Raw genomic sequence first — 24006 nt, 5'->3', positions numbered from 1 at the left:
TATTTCTCCTCCTGACAGAACGCGTTACAAAGCGTCGGACATCGAACAAGCACAGATAACCTCTGAAGATGTCTACTAGTCCATCAACAAGAACGATATTTAAAGGAAAACAAAAGCAGGTCCCAGGCACTCAGTCAAAATAACAGGAGAAGGATCAGGTTAAAAAGCCTTTAATGAATGTGGCTTAAGTCATTTTAAAAATATATATATGCACCAACATGTTTCGACCAACAAAATGGTCTTCATCAGGGCAGTCACACAGAAGAAGAGAATGGCAACAAATAGAAGCAACTAAAGTCACACCCATAAAACAAAACATCAATTAACCTAATAAGGTCCAAATTAGTCAATTAATCCAATGAAGCAATCTGGGGGGTATTCCAGAAAGCAGGTTATGTGACATACCCGGGTAAGTTTAAGGGTAAGTTAGTGGATAACCTCAACTTTCGGTTCCAAAAACGGAGGTAACTTTCTGGGTATGTATGTAACCATAGGAACTTACTCTCTGAAGATAACCTGCTCGATAGCAGGTTATGTTCCAGGGTTAGTTTGTTTCAGAAGGTTACTGAGCATGGCGTGCCGTTTTAAAGACGATCAAGTGAATGTGGAAGCACAGATAATACGAATTCTTTTCCGCCGTGAGAGGGTGATACGACCACGTATCAATGTGTTTTCGTATCCAAATGAATATTTGCGGGACCGTTGCCGTTTTTCAAAATAATCGTTAATTTATTAAACGAAGATAATGGGAGTTAAATATTTAACTCCATTTATTTAACTTTTTTGCGACGGTCAGTTTTTTGTATACAATAGGCGATGCAGAGCATGTGGGAAAGGCAACTGTGTGTAGGGCTGTTCGTACAGTATGCATTGCACTCAAACGGTTCCTACACACTTTTGTGCAGTTCCCTGGCCATAAACCACTGAGGGTCATTAAAGAGGAATTCCACAGAGTGGCGGGTTTGTCCATTCTATGATATTCTATGAAAGACCATTTTAGTTACATAGCACTATACTTAATCTATTCATATTGTATACAGTGACAGTCACAATAATTTTAAAAGTTTCTAATTATATAACTTTCAATTTCAGGGTTCCCAAATGTGATTGGGTGCATTGATGGAACCCACATTCCCATTAAAGCTCCTTCAGTCAATGAAGGAGACTATGTTAATAGGAAGTCAATCCATAGCATCAATGTGCAGGTGACAATAGATTTTTTTGGGTGCTAAATGTTTGGGTGTTTAAACCATTAAATCACCCTCATTACTGGTCCCCACTAACTAGGTAATATGTGATGCAACCCACCTCATCACTAATGTTGAAGCCAAATGGCCAGGGTCTGTACACGATGCCAGAATGTTTAGGGAGTCATCATTGTGCCACACATTTCAACAGGGTATGTTTTGCCTTACAAAATGGGGTTTTTTTGTTTTTTTTAATGCTTTTTTTAAATGCAATTATACACTTTAACTACCTTTATATGACACTTCAATGGTTACTTGCTGGGGGGACAGAGGGTACCCCTGTCTGCCCTATATGATGACACCCTACCCTGAACCTGAGCCTGGACCACAGGCACAATTCAACCTGCCCACAGCAGAACATGGACCATAGTCATCATGAAGGCAAGGTTTCAGTGCCTGCGTGGGCTCAGGGTCAACCCAGAAAGGTCATGTGAATTCACAGCTTGTGTTGTTCTTCATAACATTGCCACACTGAGAGGTGAGAGGGCCCCCCCTTCTCTTGAAGATGGCCAAGAGGAACCCCCAGTGAACCCAGTAGACCAAAGAGATGGCAGGGTGGTGCGAGACATGATTTGCCAAAATCACTTTAATTAAAACCAGTTAACAGTCAAGTGTTGTTCATTGTTTCTTTATTTCCTGTAACAAAAGACATTTGTATTTATTGCTTTAGATTTCATTCATCAATCAATGACAGATTACTGTTCACATACTGTTTCCCACCTTAAGCTGGTGCTCCAGCAATTCAAGTCTGGCCTTTTTTTAGGTTAAGCCTTTTCTCCTCCATTTGAAGCGGTCCATCTCCATGTCACTTTTTCTGATTTGCTTTTGAAGGTGGACCTTATACAGCTCTTTGGCAGGCAATTAGAAAGACAGAATAATTAAACATGACTGATAAAGTCTGTAATACAAACACAGACCAAATTTTTAAATGAGGAAGGAGAACTGCAGAACATTTCTTACACTGCTAAGATTCTGTGTGGAGGTAGATGGACCCTCATCTGTATTAAAATCTCCTGCCATATTCTGTAAAATGACAATGACAATTTATTTATTCTCTTATGCAAAAAGGGGAATTCTATGCATCATACCTCTATGGGCCTCCCCACATTTTCTGTTTCTGTCACAGCAGAAGTGGTCTCTTCATCTTCAGCCTACAGTGAAAATAAGGAAGGATGCTTTGTCTAGCAAACAGAAACCTAAAGACAATGATCACTTACAACTGTGACAGAGTGTGGTGTTGCAGGAGGATCCAATAATACAATGTGGCCATCAGCAACTGCAAGATAATTAAACCAATAAGATAATCATGCATATTCAATACTCAATGTATATTCTTAAACAAATACAACTAATAAAGAAGGACATTAGGAACATCTAAGAATACTAGTAATAAGATTACAGTACACAGCATATGCAGTCAAAGCAGCATGCATACTGCACAAGTGAATCAATGACTGTAAAATGCATTCAAAATGCCTATTTAAAATGGTGACAATGTTGATGATTTTCTTTATTAAAACACTGACAAAAACAGTGAAAACATCAATAAATCATAAGTATTAATATGGTACACCTACATTTTACTAAGCCACTTGTCTTAGTAGCTGAGTCTGACAAACTGCCCCCTGGAATCCCATCGACCACAGGTCACCCTTTATTAAGGGACAGTGCCAGCTCCTCAGCTGGGGTGAGGGAAGGTGGAGGTGGACCCCCACCTGTTTTACGGGCCTCAGCCTTCTTTCTATTGGCTACATAGAAAACTAAATTACATGGCGTCAGTAACAAGTTTAGAAAATATTACCTTGCTGGAGAATGTTTTTGTGTTTCATTTTGACTTGGCTCACACTTCTTCTGGCTCCAGAAGGATTACACCTGATAAAACAAGAAGCCAACATACTAGCCAATTATGTGCATTACTACTGTAATGCTGTACTACACTGTAAAAAGTGAACAGTTGGATCAACTTAAAAAAATTACTTCAATTGGTAACACCTAAAGAAATTAAGTTTTCTCAACTTAAATTATCACGTTTTTCATGATAAAACATGATAATTTAAGTTGAGAAAACTTAATTTCTTTAGGTGTTACCAATTGAAGTAATTTTTTTAAGTTGATCCAACTATTCACTTTTTACAGTGTACTGGCCAACAAGTAAATTCTTGTCTATTTTTACTACATGCCCCAAATAATTTTTGCTTCACAATGAAAGGGGAAAATAGCCTATTTATAATTTTATAAACTCGTGCATTTACTCTGTCCGTTATTTTTTGCCAAGCCAACTTTCTTTCTTTTGCTGATGCAGCAGTATTGTTTTTTTGTGTGTTTTTTTTTTGTGTTTTTTGTTATAATGGGCTTATAGTCTTCATAAGCAAGCATTAAAACCTCCAACTCAGTTTCACCTAAGTATGTAGCTCGCTTTTTTTCTCCCTGGGTTTCCATGGTGACTCCTGAAATCGGCGATCCATTGAAAATGTCTTTATGTACTCACCGTGCGCGCGCATTAACTCTGGGTAACCAGTAGGAGGTTGATTAAACTAACTCTTCTCAGGTGTTTTGGAACCGACATACTCATGGTATGCGGGTTTGGGGTAAATCAACCCAGAGGTTATGATTTACCAAATGGTAAGTTAACCAAGCTTTCTGGAATACCCCCCTGGTCTACAGGATAGGGAAAATCAACAAAAGCAAATCAACAGGTGACCAACAAAGAAATAATGAAGAAAAAAAAAAAAAAAGAAAAAAAAACCTCCCAATAACATCCCTCAACGTAGGTTATCTGGAGGAAAAAGAAATACATAAAAGTAAGTATCAAGTATGAACATAAGTAAAAAATAAACACGAGACAAAACCAATGTACAGACATAGGTGACATGTCACAAAAAACATTTAAATTCTATGTCATCGTTCAAACCTGGATATCGAAGTGCATCCAGTTAATGGATCCAAAATGACTCGCGCTGGTTGAGTCTACGAATCCTATCACCACCTCTATCAAAAGGTCTCACATGTTCCAGGACCTCTATTTTTAGTAAAGAATCATTCTTGTTGTGCATATGTAGGAAGTGTTGGGCCATCTGATAGTCAGGGCTATTAATACGAATGGCATATTTATGTTCCGCCAACCGATCACATCGCCGTGGTACTGACATACAAATATATGTTGTTTGTTTCAGAGTTGTTGTTGTGAATTAACAAGGCAGACAACCAACAATCATGTGTAGCGTTAGCCACGTCAGTCAAGCTCACATTAGCTGACTCTCAGCTGATCCACGTCTGTCTATAGCAGCAGTTCTCAAACTGGGGGACAAAACTGAGCATGTATTTCTAGTAGGTCAAAATGAAAAATTGAGCAACACATAATAGGTGTCATTTGAAAGCTTAATGAATGTAGCAAATCTGATTAACTCCTAAATAGTGCTGAGTTATTTGCTGATAGAGAGAGAAAAAAAAAAAAAATGGTTTCATAATTTATGAAATACTTTTTTGTACTATGTACTGCAATGTGTCAAATACATCATACAGCTCAGATAGTCATGTGTCATTTGAAAGGTCTCACGGAGTAGAACACAACAAGCATAATTGTTTTGGGCTTTGTACTAAACTTGAGCGAGTTTTTGTCAGAGGTGTAAAGTCCAGGGGTCAGAAAGTAAAAGTCCTGCCATATGTTTATTCCACCCATGAACTTAGACAGCTGATTTCACTAATTAGTTCTGTCTCCTGCCTGAAAAACTGTGCTAATTAGCAAATCCAGGTGATTGGAACAAACTTCTGAGGAGGACTTTTACTTTCTGAACTTGGACTTTACGCCTCTGGTTTTTGTACATGAAGCCCCACAAGACCCATATGTAAATAATATACGGATGTGGAATTTAAGTCACATTTTTGCTCGTACACGTAACGTACATCTTAAACACAGTATTGGGTAATTCCGTGTCAAATCAACTAAATTTCGTAATATTTTATTTTGTTAATATTTTCCCTAAAAAAAGACAAACATAAATAGTGATGAAAGCCAAAATATTAAATGTCATGGATGTATATTAACTAAGTAATCCATTATTTTGTTTAAGGTGGTCAAAACGACAATTTGGAGCCAACTTACAGGGGGATAAAAATTACTTTACAAAGATGGCAGCATCATTATTTCATTTTTTTGCGCAGAGATTGGTAGGCCTATTAGCAAAAACGGTTGAGTTTAGCAATATTTGTTGCATTATATGCCAACCGTGACAGTTCAAAAATGGGGAAAAGGTACTTCTTGTGTTTTTTTTTTAAGTGTTAAAGATCTCTTTATGTCCTTTTAGAATGTTTTTTTAATAAACAGTTCTACTGGTATCTTCATTTCAAAGACCCTCTATGTTTCAACCTCGCAGATATAAAGACCTTAATGCTGCTACATGAATATATTGTCAAATTGTGCACATTTTCAGTGGTCACTGTGAGTCACTTTGCATACAGTCGATACTTTTTTTTTTTTTAAGGGAAATGTCTGAATAACAAATAATGTTGAAACTAGAAGTGTATCTTGTTTCTTTTTATGAAAATAATTGCATAGAACATACCTGTCTGAGAGCCATAAATATTATTATCCTATGTTTGCTTGCCTGTAACTCAATAAGTATTAAAAATATTCCAATATGATTTTAAATTCAGGTTTTCAACAAACTATTATTTTTGTATGTAAATTGTTAGGGTCTTATAAGGTTAATTCCCAGAGATATGGAGATCTCAATGTTGCTCTATTTGCAAATTGTTTAACTTAATACATTTTCAGTGATCAAAAAACAAATGTGAGTGACTGCATACAGCTGATATTTATTGTATCAGGAGGACTTTTATTTTGGTCTGGTTCAGTGACGTCATTAGGCTGCGCCGCGCTCTTGCATCTGTTGTGATTCGGCTGAAGAAAGGTTTGTGTTTTAAGTGTATACGGTGTTTATTTAAACCTGTAGAAACCATTTAATCGACTTCAAACTTTTACAAGCGACGCAGAATGAATTATGTGTTATTAAATGTAACATTGCATTACCTAACATTATAAACGCTCTGTGAGCAAAGTAACAGAATGAAAACACATGAGTAATATTAAAGGTGCGTCTCATTCCGCTCTCTAAATTGTGAATCAGTTCATCATAAACACTACAGTCACTGGCAAGTAGTGATGGAGAAAAAAGAGCTTTTGGAAACTCCGAGTCAATTGAATCAATTTATTGGCAACATCTGATTTAGTGATTCAAAGCACTCTAAATTAAACTCAGTCAAAAAAATAAATTCCAGCTTTTACAAACTAATAGCAATTGTTTTCGTGAAAATTTAAAACATAATTGGCTAAATATTAAGTGTCTGTATAGTTTGTTCTTTTATTAATTAGTAGTGCTAGATTTGAGTGTTTTTTGTTTAATTGGGTGATTTAAGTCCATTAACTCTCTCTCTGACTGACTCTCTTACCAGTGAACTGAACTAGATCTGATTGAGACACACTCAGAGATTTAGTTTTGAGTGTTTTTAGTTCTTTTAGTTATTCAAGAATATTATACAAACAACCAAACGCATTAAAGAGCATTAGAATTAGACAAATCTTAAAATATTAATTATAACTAAAGTCTATTTCAGGGGGATTAAGTTAGAGGTTTGGGGGAAACCTATATTAAACAATAATGTTCGCAATTTTTCATGCACTTACTTTACGATGCAATCATCCATAATTACATCAAATTGAAGTTGTTTAAATAATGGAATATTTCCAGCTCATAGAGATTATTCAGAAATAACTGGTTTGATCTTCTAACTGGTTTAACTTGAGCTGCTTGTTAATCTCATGACAATCGTGTCGCTCTGATAATGTTATACATTAAAATTAAAGATGACATACATGATAGTGTATCATGCAAGTCTAAATAAACAGTTTTAAATATTGATGTTTATTTTTAAGTTCAGTTACTGACATCCGCCCATTTACAATAATGCAGACAGAAATTTATTTACGCTACTAATCGGAGCAAGATGTGATGACAAACGGACTGTGATAAAGGCCAGTAACGGGAGCTTTGGCAAGAGTCCAGAGTCCAGCTGTTTGATTGACAGCTCCAGCGATTGAAGGAAGCATTCTTTGATCGCTTTCTATACATTATTTAATCACAGTTTAAACAAGATTATTTTCATCTTACTAAGAGAAACAGTGTGAAGTTGACCGTTTAGTCACTGGTTTGATTTACTGACACAAACCGCAATAGTAGTCCACCTGGAAACATAGCCGTTGTGACGCCAAACCCCCTAATTGAAGAAGAAAGCCGTCGTGTTTACGAATGACAATGAGCGCGTATCAGGATAAACTAAATGCTGGATTTTTAAAAGTATGAGAAGTATGTGAAGTTAATGGCTAAAATTCAGTTGCACACTCTAAAATTTTGGTCGCAGTCTGGAGCCCTGATGATCCCAGGCCACCACACTAGGTACAAGCTAATATGATTCTTTAGGGTCTAAATTAAAAGTTTGTAATATACTTTAATTAAAAATTCTCATTAGTATTGTAAGAAAACACTCATTTTACCTGGTCAAAAACAGCTCTGTTTTCAGCACGCCGTTTAAGTGCATGTGTCTTTAAATGATAATGAGCTTTGCTCACCCCGCCCCTCTGTTCTGTGCGTACACAATAACCATAACGCGTTGTTCATTATAAACGTGGGATTATAAATTATATTGAGAACGTCGTACATAGAAAACATGCCATAATGTACCCTGAGTGTAAACAGCCGCATTCATCGTGAAGCGTGCTAGCGATTTGCAAAGATTAATATAAATATTAATATAAAGGTTAATAAAACATGACACTCACTTCTTCTTCTGGAGGTGCAGCAGGAACACGAATAGTTGGTACCGATCCTTTTTTCAGGAGCAGCTTCTTAGCAAAACCAGCTTTATACTGACCCTCGTTTATAAAGCAGTCTGGTGAAATGATTCGCGCAAACATGAAAGCATTGACGTTGATCGTGGGGAATATTCCCTTTGAAAACAAACTCAGCCACTGTGTCTTCAGCGTTTCGGATTTAGGAACATCAAAATGACTGCTGTGTTCCTTATTACACCCAAGAACAGAACACCACAATCGCTTAGACGCCATTCTGCTCATAGACAGTGCTCCAGTGAGTATCAACAATGACGCGCGGACTATGATTGACAGCTCGCTCACGAGCGAGGGCGGGACTGTGTTGAAACGCTGCTGTCAATCACAAATCGTGGGGGGGCGTCCGACCGTGTGACGTCACTAGGTCGAACGGCTTGGTTTTTGAGATTGGAAAACATATAAGGAGATTAAAAAAAAATCACTGGATGGATTTTTATCATTTTATGATGGTTGTGTACAGGCACTGCCAACACACATTTCAGTACAATCAACTTGTAAAAGTGCATGTACCATTATATGACCCCTTTAAAATGGTACAGCAGGTATAAGGCATACTGACACTGTTCACTGACAGTCACTAATGAGCTCCTTATTAAGCTAAGTTTAACCAAGTTGGGGGCCACACAAGGGAGTCCAAGAGAATGTAGAAAACCCTTGTCTTAAAGGTGCAGTAAGTGATTTCTAAGAAACGCTGTTGACGACTGGTGGGATCTGTCTGCCGCCCGAGGGTATGATGTCTGTCCTTCGGATGAGACGTTAAACCGAGATCCTGACTCTCTGTGGTCACAAAAAATCCCAGGATGTCTTTCAGAACGAGTTGGGGTGTAACCCCGGCATCCTGGCCAAATTTGCCCAGTGGCCTCCAGGGATTAAAGTTCTCCGTCGCAACGACGGATTTCCGTTAATTGCAGGGTTCCAGTCTGTCCTTAAAGTCTTAAATTCACTTTTCATAATTTTAAGGCCGTAAATAGGCTTTCATTTCTCAAATAGTGTAATATCTTAATTTTAGTTTGAATAGGTCTTAAATTAAGGAAAGACAAGGTGTTTTCACCCTGCTGAGGGGGATGTGATCAAAGCCTGGAGTGGAGCAAAAGCACGTTCCTCTCTCCACTCTAAGCACTCTGTAATCACTTCGCTCATGGTCCACTCCGGGTTTTCAATTACCGCTCACGGAAAGTGCATGTCAGGCTACAGGTGAGCGCTGAGGTAGAACTATATTTCAGTGACACACTTATTATGCAGGTAGGGCTGGGTGATATATATCGATATAAAAAATATATCGATATATTTTTGAAATGCGATATGGAATTAGACCATATCGCATCGATATAGTTCAAATTTGCGCTGTGATCCTGATCCTTGCTCCCCGCGCCCCCGCTCCTCCTTTTCCACTCTGCGTGCATGTTTAGAGCATGTTATGTTATGAGAGGCGAATCATGACTACTTCAGAAAACCCAGCACAATAGGAACTACCAGGCACGGCAGGCAGGCAGTGACATAAGTGTACGCTGAAATAAAGTTTTTCACCTTTAAAAAAAACGGACTGTCTTGTCCTGTCAGCCGTTATCCTGTTCTCATAGCGCACACTCAATTGCACGCGCAAATGCAGCGGCGCGCGCTGTATCGCCTCACTGATCAAGTGCAAAAGAAACTACGAGCATGCAACGCCGTTACGTTGTAAATTACACGAAATAAAAGTAATGCAGGTATGATTCTCATTCTATTCACCAGTTTCCATGTTTCATTAACAGTTATTGTTAATATTGTGTATTCACCATGGTAACTGTCGTTTCCATATTAACCCCAAAATGCCACTATTTTTCTTTGTGTCATTTTTTATATTTTTAAATGACTGTAGTGGCTCATACCAACATTGTATTAACAAAAACTAGTTTGGGACTGCTATTTAATAGCTTTAGCATAGGCCTAATGTTTATTTAATAGTACTAGTCTTTACTATTAGTCATATTCTTACAATTTATGTTAAGTAAAGGGGAAAAGTAACTTACTTGTGTGTTAACAAATTTTGTGTAAACGTGTTATAATTTGCCTATATATATATATATATATATATATATATATATATACACATACATATATATACACATACATATATATATATATATATATATATATATATATATATATATATATATATATATATATATATATATATATATATATATATATATGTATGTATGTGTATATATTAGGGATGTCCCGATACCACTTTTTCACTTCCGATACCGATGCCGCAGCTTTGACTATTTGCCGATACCGATATCAATCCGATATTTTTATTTTATTCTTGAACTAATACTAATAATAATAAAATATAATGGAAGCACTTTGCTCAATTAGCCACATAAAAACATCTCACTCAAATGGAGAACAAATACTTCTCCAGTATATAGTCCACAACAACAGTTGATAATGAAAGACTGCCAGCCTTTATTCAAAAGACCTTGAGATATGTTTGGTAACCTGAATGAATTTAAAATTAATTTGCTATATTTCAGATCAATATATTTGTTTCCTTTAAATTTGAATTAACTTTAACTTTATTCTCATCTGAATTATAAATAATTTATTTCTGTATAAAATACTACTTTTAAAAACACATTTGATTTTCTTTTTTATTCAATGTAGAATGTGTAACTTAAAAATAAACAGATTAGTGCTCTGTTTTAGGACAAGAAATGAAAACCAATGCAATGATGAATGTCCAAAAGATGAGATCATTTTTGCTTTTAAACTGTGTGTGTGTGTGTGTGTGTGATTTTGGTTGGGTGACAGTTACAGTTTGACAAGATTTTACAGTTTGACAAAAGCACAATGTTGTGTTTTACACAAATATAAGTAGGCTAAACACTTTTTGCAGTTTTAATGATGTCCTGTATGAAAATGACGGAGTATGTTTATATGTTTCCACTGTTCGATCGCGCCCGTGCCTCTCTCTCTCTGACACACACACACACACTCCAGCATTGCAATCTTGACATCACAGCCTGTTCATTTTGCTGACACCAAACGCGAATAGAGCGTCAAATTTGCGTCTATCGCGTCTAGTTCGATGCTTGAACAGTTTGAATCCATTCGCGCGTCCAAAGCGAATAGGACGCGCCGCGCGTGTATAATGATAAAGTGAGCTTTTGAAGCGATATAGACGCGCGTTCAGAGCTAAGGCGGGCTACAGATTAGGTGTCCCTAAAGAACCCGCATATGCGCGTATCTAACAGTAACGTTAGTTCCGTATTACATTAATTAATGTGCACGCGAGATTTATTTATTTTTATACTGTGTATTCTCTGTGTAAATCCATGCACCGAACGTACGTTCAGTACGAATACGTACCGTTCCACCCCTAATGGGTATCGGATCATAGGTATCGGATCATTTTTTTTCTCCTCTCCGATATCCGATCTAGCGTTTTGGGCCAGTATCGGCACGATACCGATGCCGTGGATCGGATCGGGACATCCCTAGTATATATATATATATATATAGGCAAATTATAATTATATTAGTATGCTCCCTACCTGGTTTTCATAGATTAAAATAGCTTTTAAAATACGCCTACTGGCAATATTAAAGCGGTTTAAAACGTCTCCCCTTAAAACGCTATTGGTCTCGACTATTTAAAAAGTTAAAGGAATATGACTTGGCCTAAAAAAAAAATTCAGTCAGAAGATTTTTTTTCACTTTAATCCCTGGGCCTCTGTCCATCATGGCCTCCTAATCACCCCCATATATACTAATTGGCTTCATCCCCCTGTCTCCTCTCCACCAATAAGCTGGTGAGTGGTGGGCATTCTGGCGCAATTTGAAAAAATTTCCAGGTGGATGCTGCACATTGGTGGTGGTTGAGGAGATTCCCCCTTCCATATGTAAAAGCGCTTTGAGTACCTAGAAAAGCGCAATATAAAAGTGATGAATTATTATTATTATTATTTAAGTTATTAATACGTGGAAGCAATTTGTGTTACTATGATAGTTCAAATCGAATGTTTTTGGCTGTACCGTGTGTTTCACTGCTGGAATGGTTTAGCTCTGTTTCACGTGGAAGATGTGCGGCTGGTGCAAAGAGAAAGAGGTTGAGGTTGGAAAGTTGCCTCGTTTAATCGCCTGTAAACAGATGGCATACAGCCCGTGTACAAGCTGCAGCAGATTATTGCATCAAGGGAGAGCGACCAGTTGAAACGGGTCTAGAAAAGAAAAGAGGTTTGTCATTATTTTACTTTGACACACAATCAGATGGTAAAAGCAGGTCACTTGTAACTTCAAGCAGTTTTTATGCAATGATTGGGCTTAAATCCTGATCGAAGTTCTTCACAAATACTGGTTCAGAAGACACAATTGTTCTGATAATTAAGTTCATTAAGTTGTATGTTCATATTTTGGTTATTTAAGCCAGTAAGTCTGAGCGACCCCTCGAGGAAACAAAGACTCTCCTGAGAATTAACATTTGAACTCTCTCTTGCATATGTAACAGAAACATCCAAGACGCAGCACACATTGCAGCTCACACCTCACTAGGGATGTCACTTTTGTGAAAAAATCCTGTTCGATTTTTGAGACATAAGTGTTCATTGAATCAATTGTAAAATCAATTTTCCACGTCTAAAGACGTTTCCATTTTAAACGCCAAATATAGGCAAATCCATGGACAACTAAAAGGCATTAGGATGAACGTATAAAGGGCGCTTGAGACGCGCACAAGTCAGCAATATTTCTGATAATTTATTGGCGTGAAGTTTCGTGCACAATGACAAACAGGAGTGCAACATTCTCGAAAAACAATAAGCAGAGTGGACTGCCATAACATCAATGAAAAAAATCACTGCAGGATTCAACATGCCTGTGTTTACGATTAGAAATGTCAAACAAATTTCGCCTACGTAGGCGATTGTAGACCGTAGCCCGAATCTGTATCTGTATGCATGAGACTTTCTAAATACCGGCAGAATTCACATTTTTGTAGTAAAAAGAGACACATTATGCAGAAGTATAATTTGCTGTTATGTGTGTTTGTCAGATCCTGCAGTTGCTGTGTGACACGCGTTCGCTGCGGGCGTATCGTGACGAGCTGGATGCGCTCCGAGAGAAGACCGTTAAAATCGATTCCCTATTTTCGGTTTCAAAACTTGTGTTGGTTGGTCCGATCGATTGTGCAATCGATTTTCGAACGTAAAGTGACAGCCCTACACCTCACTCTCACTATCTCCTCACCTAAAACTCACTGAAAACCTATGTAATGTTAAGGATGGACAAAAAAGTAACTATACATGTCTAAGGTGTTTTTGGGGTCCTTGAGATGTTCTGACATGCCCTGACATTTGTGCTTTTTTCAGTTGCTTATAAACATATTAATGGCAAAAAAAAAATTACACACTATTTAGCACAAACAGGGCTACCATATGTGAGCAACAAGAATGTACATGTCTGCATTTTTGAGAGAAAAATGTTTATGTGTGGTTATTGAAAAAACTAAAAACTAAAGTTTCTGAAATAAGGCCACAAAACACATACTAAATATGTGCCAATAAGACTTTTGTCTAATGGATGTCATCGCCTAGTGTTTTTTCTTCAAAATGATGTGAAAATCACCCTGCCTAAACATTCACATAACACAATACATTGATTTGAATTTTGAAAGCACTTTCTGTTTGGAAAGGCAATATGCGGAGTGGGCGTCAACGATCATGAATATTTAGTGGTTCGCACCTGGAGGCAATGGGGCCTGCATACTTAATTAGCCATTCATTCAGGTGAGTCACTGAGCCACAAGAATGCAAGAGCAACAGTTGGAAGCATCTCAATTCTTTTTTATTTTTCCACATATTGTGCTTGCAATTTGGCCTACCGTATTTTCCGGACTATAAGTCGCTCTGGAGCATAAGTCGCATCAGTCAAAAAATGCGTCATGAAGAGGAAAAAAACATATATAAGTCGCACTGGACTATAAATCGCATTTATTTAGAAATTAATTTCACAAAATCCAAGACCAAGAACAGACATTTAATCTGGAAAGACAAGTTATTCAACTACACAGTAGCACACAGAACAACAGGCTGAGTAGGTGTCCGGTATGTTAACGCAACACATTAACAGTTATTCAGCTACACAATAGCATAAAGAACATATACCTGGGAGGCTGAATAGGCTAAATTAACATAAGCCAGCGAGTCCAACAAGCAATTTACCAGTAAACAAGTTCACCAAGCTCCCACGATCTCATTCCACATCACTGAATCCATTGAATTTTCTTCATCCTTAGTGTCGCTTCTGAATAACTCCGCCATAGAGCGCCCTCTCGCGGCTGTAGACGGTAATGTTTTCATCTCAGTCTGAATTAATTTTGATATATAAGTCGCACCTGAATATAAGTCGCAGGACCAGCCAAACTATGAAAAAAGTGCGACTTATAGTCCGGAAAATACGGTATAATATCCAAGGAAAACATAGTAATTGTGCAGTTAATTCTCATACTGTATTTTCAGTTTTGGAATATTTATCCTCTCCCCAAATTTGTCACTAATAAAACACAATAAAAATTATTTAAAGAAAAGGCTTATATTTACCTTTTAATAGTTTGTTTACATCTACCTTGTAAATATATTTTTTTATTAAAAAGGTTACAATTACAACAACAATTTAAGTGTAATCTTTCTTTGTAAAAACTAAAGTATACATTTTATCATACATATTTCAAAGTTAAGGATTTGATTGATTATTTGATTACTTTATTTTTGACAAAACATACTATATTTAACATGAGCAAATATTGGCAAACAAAAGCTTATTTGAGGTGGCAGATATTTTACAGTAAAAATGTATAATCTATCCAAAACTAATCAACGAAATGTTGTCTTTCATATGTCTGTAACATAGGTCTTTCATTTTTATTATAAGAAATATAAATGTTAATTTGCAGTTTAATACGTTGCTTATACAAATACATTTTATTTAAACATATTTCAGTCGATTTTTACTCAGTATAGCAATACAGTTTGCTAAAACCGAAACATTCATTCACAAACAGAAACGCCTGACTGTAACGTTGTTTTTATGAAATATTAGGGCATATAAATGTTAATTTTCAGTTTAATACGTTGCTTATACAAATAGCCTACATTTTATTTCAACATATTTCTGTCGATTTTTACTCATCTCAGTATAGCAATACAGTTTGCTAAAACATCATCATTCATTCACACAGAGACGCAATTTAAATTTAAACTGTCTTTTTGCGAGCTGTGGTAAAAAGCGCGCATCTCTGCGGCTGCCGTTCATTCATTCACAGAAACGCGATTAACTTGAGAAGGAAAAAAAACGTACTACAGTAACGTTATTCGGATCCTCTCTCCTGCAATACCCGCACTCTGAGGTAGATTTTCCATTATTATTATTATTTCTCACAGCGCTTGTGTTTTCTCGAGCTGATATGTGGGCGTTCACAGGTTTGCGTGGATTGCCTCAGTAATTTGCGTTTGAATAGCACGCGCTCTCCATGGGCAGATTCACATTACCTTTGAATGAGCTCTAATTAGCTCGACTGGAATCGCTCTCTTTTAATACAGATTTCACAAGATGAGAATATTTGTTTTTTATATAAATTACTTCATTTAAAAGAAGATAATTCAAGCTTCATGCCTGTGTGTCTGTATGCCTGTTTGACTGAGTATTCGCTGAGTTAGTTCATTTTCGGACGCGTTTCAGAATGGTCTTCACTGACAGAGAGAAGGCAGAACTCGCATCACGTTTATTTTTCTTTATTTGGCAAAAAGCACAACACTTTGTTTTTATTGTGAGTATACACAAAAATAATAGGCTACACATTTAACAGAATCGATTGATGTATGAAACTTGCTTGTAATATCAAAGTCAACAGAGCAAAATTAATTTCTTTTGAACTGAACTGAAAAAAGCGAGCCTATCGCGCCGGCGCGATTGTCGACCTCAGGGGGTTAAAGTGCCTCAGTGCACCTGGTAAAATGGTCTCATTCTCCCAACCATAATGAAAAGCTAAAAGAAGTTATAAAATATGGGAAAAGTGATGTGTCCCTTAAAGGTGTTCCCTCCCCCAGATCTTCCATTCAAATTACCTCCTGTATGTAAAACAAGAACCCATTCATTTACAAATTCTGATTCCACAGTTGTGAACAGTTGTGCAGTTCTTTTTGACATGCCAAGGGACTACAGATGAAAAGTAGCTTTTCTGCTAACTCTGGCGCATTTACATTTTGAGTGTAAACAAAAAATGTCAATTGATGTGCATTGTCCCTTTAAAAAAAAAAGGTTTGTGGAGTCTGTAGGTAGACTTCCCACACAATCGCTGTGTGTAGTTTTTCGTTGCCAGGTAAATGTTTCTTTAATTCCTCGATTTCTGAATTGTTGTTGTTATATTTGATTGACCAATGATTTTATTCTATGAATTTGATTTTGAATTATTGCTCTATTACCTGGTCAATAAATTGTACACATTTGATTTTATTCTGACTGACTCTAAGATTGATTTCTAATATTTGGCATCAATTCAAGTGTACTTTGTTTGCAGAGACAAGTTATTTCCGTTTAGGGCAGCAAAATGCTGGTTTATCAATCTAAATCTGGGTGCGTCTGTTTTACCTCTGTTTTAATTTAATGTTACTTTAGATAAGTGTACATGAGAAATCACGGCATGGCCAAACCAAAGCTAGTATAAGAGAAGTAAAGTTGGTCGACAAATATGTGTAATAGTGGCCATACCTCTACTGAAGTAAACGTTATTTTAAATTCAAGTGTATGCAAAACCATGGGGGCTATACAAAAGTATCTTTGATTGTGTAAGCGTGAAATGCGGCAAATCTCAGTAGACAATTACCTCTGTTTGATAACCCAAAACTGGCAAGATTGTGTCGTGAGACCTGCGGAAGATACGAGGACCTCTAATGCTGCATTCACACCAAACGCGAATAGAGCGTCAAATTCACGTCTATGGCGTGTAGTTCGACGCTTGAACATTTTTAATTCCAAAGCGAAAAGGACGTGTGTGTAAAGCAAGCATTTGAAGCGAAATTGACGCGCGTCCAAGGCGAAATCCGCTTTTTCTGGGAGGAGCAAGTGCTAGGCGGTTTGCAAGATGGCTGATGTTGATTGAGCGTTCATCATACCATACCATACCATACCACTTTATTTATATAGCACAATTTAAACAAACAACAAGGTTACCAAAGTGCTTTACAGAGATAAAAAATATAAAACAAAAACAAACAAAAATAAATAAATAAAAGCATCAACAATGACAACGACAACGAAGACCACATCAGCTCTCATGTTGAATCAAAAGCCAAGGAATAAAAATATGTTTTTAAACGAGATTTAAAAGTGTGGAGGGTGGGCGCAACTTTAATGTGCGGCGGTAAATCATTCCACAATTTGGGAGCAACTGCTGAAAAAGAGCGGTTGCCTCGGGTCTTCAGCCTGGTCCTGGGCACATTCAGCCGCAGCTGATCACCAGACCTCAGTGACCTTGACGGGGTATAAATGTTCATCGAGAGAGTTACCACTCTGTATTTGCTCTGGAGAGCAGAAAAGGGGCGTAGGGGTCAACATCGCCGTACTTGACCCCTACTCTGTACTCCGAAGGCGTACCAAGTTTGGCGAGTTTCACCATTTGCTCCAGGAGCTGCGCCTGGATGACGGCCACTATCAGCAGTACTTCGGCCTGTCCTGCGCCCAGTTTGATGACCTGTTGTCCCGCATCGGAGCGAGGATCACCCACGCCCTCACCCACCTGTAATTTATTTTTGTTTTGATGATAAATGCAGCCAGTCTCCAAAAGTAATTAACCTGTCCTGTGATTTCTTTTTTTTTTTTTTTTCTCACACAACGCTGTCCAGACATAAACTATGTTCTTATACACTAAAGTATGTTGGTTGTTTTTACATTAGAATAATAATGTTTAATATAATCGGGATTTAGATATGGAATAAATGGCATTCAATACAAAATGAATATGTCTCATACAGTGCTGGTCAGAATTATTTGCCCCCTTGGTAAATATGATCAAAGATGGCTGTGAAAAATAAATCTGCATTGTTTATCCTTTTGATATTTAATTTTAAAAAAATGCAAAAATTGTACCTTTCATTGAAGTAAAAGAACTGAAAGTGGGGGGGAAATCACATTATGAAATAAATGTTTTTCTCCAAAACACTTAAGGAACAATTATTTGCCGCCTTTTATTAAATACTTTTTGCAACCTCCTTTTGACAAGATACCAGCTCTGAGTCTTCTCCTATAATGCCTGATGAGTTTGGAGAACACCTGACAAGAGATCAGAGACCATTCCTCCATACAGAATCTCTCCAGATCCTGCAGATTCCCAGATCCATGTTGGCGCTTCTCTTCAGTTCACTCCACTCATTGTCTATAGGGTTCAGGTCAGGGACTGGGATGGCCATTGCAGATGCTTAGTTTTGTGCTCAGTGGTACATTTTTGTTTTGATTTTGATGTTTGTTTTTGGATCAATGTCCTGTTGGAAGATCCAAACATGGCCCGTTATAAGATTTCTAACAGAGGTTGTCAGGTTTTGATTTTTTATCTGTTGGTATTTGATCGAATCCATGATGCCATGTATCTGAACAAGATGTCCAGGACCTCTGGCAGAAAATTAGGCCCACATAATTAAAGATACAGCAGATTATTTCATTTTACACATGGGCTACTTTTGTTCTCCCTGTATGAAGCAAACCCATGTTAAGTGTTTGCTGCCAAAAAGCTCTTTTTGGTTTCACCTGGCCAGGCATTACAGCATTCAGACTTTTACATGAGACAAGGGAAATTCTTCAACACCAACTGGGTATAGGATGGTTAAATTGGTTAACATGCTTTAGATGTATAGATGTTTTGATGTCTGTTGCTTTGTGCCATTAAACTGGGGTTAACAATTTGTTTCTCTGTTTTGTTCTTAGACCTGATGGCACTGAAAGAGGAGACTGAATTACTGAATGAAATGGAAGAGAAAGATCAATATAACAATCAGCATGTTTTCATTACTGGAGAAAAATCTTGTACTTGGTCACAGACTGAAAAGTCCTCACGAGAAATGGCAAAAAAAAACGGGACTACAAGTCTTTTCAGCTACAATACTTATAAGCCTTACATGTGCCCTCAATGTGGAAATAGTTTCAAACAGAGAGGACACCTTGAAGACCACATAAGAATTCACACTGGAGAGAAACCTTTCACCTGCGAACAATGTGGAAAAAGTTTCACCCGAAAAGGAATCCTTAACAAGCACATGAGAACTCACACTGGAGAGAAGCCTTATACATACTCTCAGTGTGGAAAGACTATTGTTCAAGACTGTAACCTTAAAGTCCAGAAGAGAGTTTACACCGGAGAGACCCCTTTCACCTGTCAACAGTGTGGGAAAAGTTTCAACCAAAAAGGAAACCTTAATTACCACATGAAAATTCACACTGGAGAGAAGCCTTTCACCTGCAAACAATGTGGAAAAAGTTTCAATCAAAAAGGAAACCTTCATAGGCACATGAGGATTCACACTGGAGAGAAGCCTTACAGATGCCCTCAGTGTGGAAAGAGTTTTGATCAACATGTACACCTTAAAGTCCACATGAGACTTCACACTGGAGAGAAGCCTTACACCTGCCAGCAGTGTGGAAAAAGTTTCACCCGAAAAAGAAACCTTAATTACCACATGAAAATTCACATTGCCAACAGTGTGGAGTAAGTTTCACTCTAAAAGTAAGCCTTAACAGGCACATGAACATTCACACTGGAGAGAAGTCGGTTATATGTGGTCAAGGTGAAAAGGGTTTCTTTATATCTGAAACTCTTGTACCACATGAGGATTCATGTATGAGAGAACATTTTTACAGTTTTACAGACAAGAATCACCTTAGGAATCATGTAATAACTCACACCGGAGTGAAGCCTAATGTCTCATCACTGTAGAAAGAATTGCAGAAATAACGCAAACCCTGAGGTTTACATAAGCATCCCTGGCATACTCGAAAACATAATACGATATAATACATAACATGATATACCCTGATATAGATCAACAAGTTGTTTTTGGTTCTTAGCTAAGGGGTTAAAGGGCCCCTATTATGGATTTTTGAAAATGACCTTTCATGTAGTGTGTAACATCTAAGTGAATGAAAACATCCTGCAAAGTTTTAAATCTGAAAGTGCACTGTATATAAAGTTATTGTATTTCAAACGTAAGAGTCGACTCTGAGTCAATGAAATGAATTGTTTTTCAAACGAGTCATATGCCGTTTCGTTGTGACGTCAAGACGAAACATTAGAATATTGCCCGCCCACTTATTGCACGCAGACACCAGGGAAAACTTGAACCTCAAACCAACAGCTGATTCCTGTGGATACTGGACAGCATCATGTCGAGAAGACGGCGCTGTGCTCTATAATGTGAAGGCAAAGCCAGTTTTTTCACTGCCCAAGGACGAGCATGTGAAGAATCAGTGGTTAAAGTTCATCTTTACAACGATATCACAGCAGTTTATTCCTAAACTTTTGCTGTGTTCCCTTTATTTCACTGAAGACTGCCTCTCAAATCTCGGAGTTCAATGCAGGATTCGCAAACTGCTTGCTCTTGAAAGATGGTGTTCAAAATACTTAGTTTTGAGTTTTATATTGTGTAGGTCTCCTGCTAACTGGCTAACTCACATTATCACTGTCTTACTGAAATACTTCTGCAAATCAGTTGTGGGCCACTATTACCTATAACTGTGTCTATTAATGCAGATCGTCTGTCGTTCTCACTACTTTGAGTAAATATTAAGCATGGAGCAAGATCTGTTTTACCAACATTTATGTTACATCAGTCATTCACGCTAGAGCTCGGCTAAAGTATTGCATCCAGGCTGTATCCAGATCGGATGAAGGACCTGCGCCTGGAAGCGAAATGTCAACTAGGCTCTTCCCTGTGAAGGCCTACGTGGAAGCGATAAATATTCTGTATTATAAATTTTAAGGCCAGACAAGTAGTTTGTTGAGGGTTGGTTTGTAGGGAAGGACTACACGCCTGCGCACATATATTCAAACACGCATACCTATAGACTGAACTCGTGATGTGCATGTGCACGCCATCGGCATTCTCACTGGTTCGCATTTTTTAAGTTTGCACAGAAAGAACTTAAGAGTTTTCTGTTAGAACGGTGTTGTGTTAGGGGCCCCTAAGTTTATAAAATAAAAAAATAATACACGACTTATACGTGCAATAGATCATAGCTACCATAGAAAAAGTAAGATCATGCTTTGAATTAAGACGAGTAAAATTAAATATTCACTCAAGACAAACTTTACTTATGCTGCGTTCATCTCGTCTCTGAAAATGTGTTGTGATTTTCTAAAAGATACAACTTCACCTAAATAAGAGCAATGTGGAGTCCTCGGATTTCTTAAAAAAAATAAAAAAATAAATAAAAATGCGTGATGATTCCTGAAACAAATTGCAAATGCAAATACACTACAACAACACAGAGAGGATGGGGAGGGCCGGTGCCCCTGCCATGATTGAAACAATCTTCATCTTCAATTTAGCAGCCCAGCACACATCTCTGCTCAGAAATTCAAGGATCTGTGTTTTTAACTTCAACACATTTGAAAAGATTAACTTTAAAATACTTATAATTAATAATTTAACATCTTATTTCATATATCTATTATTTTATATGCTTTATTTTAACAGTAATGCTTTTTATTTCTTAAAAACTAATCTGTAACATGTCATCTGCTCAGAAAGATTTAAGGCTCTGTGACTTTATCCAGATATCTATGGAAGGCATTTTCTGCCAAATTTAAATAAATAAATTAAATGATTAAAATGAAAATTAAAACCAGATTAACGACTTCATTACAGAAAACTGTACGCAAAATATGTGACAAAATTGAGAATGAAATTAAATGATTTCATTTTCACGGTGACAGTGCATCATCCCTGTCAAATTGAAAAATAAAATCCAATTGGTGATTTCACATTTCATGTTCACTACAGTCTCGAGGCAAGACTGCCAATTTTAAAATGAAAAGCCAAACGTGAAAAAGAAACTACAAATACAGTTTTTACAAAGCTCTTTATTAACGCTCACGCAATAATAGTGACACAATTCAAATGTAAATTTTAGTTGTCATTTTAATTCCTCTTTTATTTCAGTTTTCATTTTCGTTTTCATTTTCAAAGACAACCTGCATGCAAATTCTATGTTAATGAGTGGGTGTGGCTTATTCAAGTAATGGCGCTAGAGACGCCTTCTGTAAAGCAAAGTCGTTGACGTCCCGTGTGCATGAGTTGAATGTGTGAAACGAAATTATTTAAATGTGATTATATTGTAATCGAGACGACGAGATATGGCGAAATCTGTTTTTGCGGGAAGCTGCCGCAGCATTAGAACGTGGAAACAACCAGCCTGACCAGCATGCGTCAAACCCTTGGCCCACTGCAGTTCTTCGGCCTGAGTCGCTGGCATCTTCAGTTGCCAGAGAAACTGTTCAGAGTAAGTATCTGGTAGGCCATGTTAGTTATGATGTTAGACTAGACCATAATCGATGAGGTTCATTCATCCCATTTCTAATCTACCCTTCATCTCCAAAATTTTAGAAAAAATAGTTGCTGCCCAGCTCCACATTCACCTCACTCACAACTCCCTCTATGAACCCTTCCAGTCTGGTTTCCGTCCACTCCATAGCACAGAAACAGCCCTCCTCAAAATAACAAACGATCTTCTCATTGCAGCTGATTCTGGTTTATTATCCATCCTGGTTCTCCTTGATCTGAGTGCGGCCTTTGATACAATTTCTCATTCCATCCGCCTCCATAGGTTATCCTCCATCGGCATTGTTAACACCCCTTTTCATTGGTTTCAGTCATACCTATCAGGCCGCACTCAGTTCATCACTATCAAATCCTTCCGCTCCCAGCCGTCTCCAGTCACCTCAGGAGTGCCCCAGGGCTCTGTCCTGGGGCCCCTCCTCTTCATCACATACATCCTTCCCCTTGGCAATATTTTCCGCAAATTTAACATTCAATTTCACTGTTTCGCGGATGACACCCAGCTTTACCTTTCCAGCAAACCAAACTCCACACTTCCTCCCTCCTCCCTCACCACCTGCCTACAAGAAATAAAATCTTGGTTCAGTTCAAACTTCCTAAAATTAAACACAGATAAAACAGAACTTCTTGTCATCGGCACCAAAAACACCCTCTCTAAATTTGACAGTTTTTCTCTCCTCATTGATGATACCTCAGTTTCCCCCTCCCCTCAGGTAAAGAGTCTGGGTGTCGTCCTCGACAGTACACTATCTTTTCAATCTCACATCAACAGCATCACACGGTCAGCTTATTTCCATCTCCGTAATATCAATCGTCTCCGCCCCTCCCTTACCATTTACTCTGCTTCCATCCTTGTTCACAGCTTGGTTACATCGCGCATTGACTACTGTAATTCTCTCCTTTTTGGTCTCCCTCACAAAACCCTTCGTAAGCTCCAGTTGGTTCAGAATTCAGCAGCACGTGTCATAATCAAAACTCCCTTTTCGCACCACATCTCGCCTATTCTTCAACAACTACACTGGCTACCAGTTCAATACAGAATTGAGTTCAAAATTCTCCTGCTCACTTACAAGGCCATCCATAACCTCGCCCCTCCTTACATGTCAGATCTCCTCCATGTTGTCACCCCGTCCCGCTCTCTCAGATCCTCCTCCTCTACCCATCTCTCTGTTCCCTCTGTCCGCCTCAGTATCATGGGGAGCAGAGCCTTCTGCTGCTCTGCACCCAAACTCTGGAACTCGCTCAGGAACATTAACTCGCTCACAGAATTCAA

At 37.8% G+C, this 24006-nt stretch overlaps 1 long non-coding RNA gene across 1 annotated transcript; it reads left to right on the top strand.

The window, feature by feature from the left end:
- The first annotated feature begins 6089 nt into the window (after positions 1-6089).
- Positions 6090-19418, top strand: LOC307157447. Its single transcript, XR_013820983.1, has 2 exons — positions 6090-6157; positions 19108-19418. It is a non-coding gene; the product is annotated as an uncharacterized lncRNA (long non-coding RNA).
- The last annotated feature ends 4588 nt before the right edge of the window (positions 19419-24006 follow it).

The sequence above is a fragment of the Squalius cephalus genome (genome assembly GCF_949319135.1).
Source record: "Squalius cephalus genome assembly, chromosome: 4".
Classification (NCBI taxonomy): domain Eukaryota; kingdom Metazoa; phylum Chordata; class Actinopteri; order Cypriniformes; family Leuciscidae; genus Squalius; species Squalius cephalus.
This window is presented reverse-complemented; position numbering and strand designations above follow the sequence as displayed.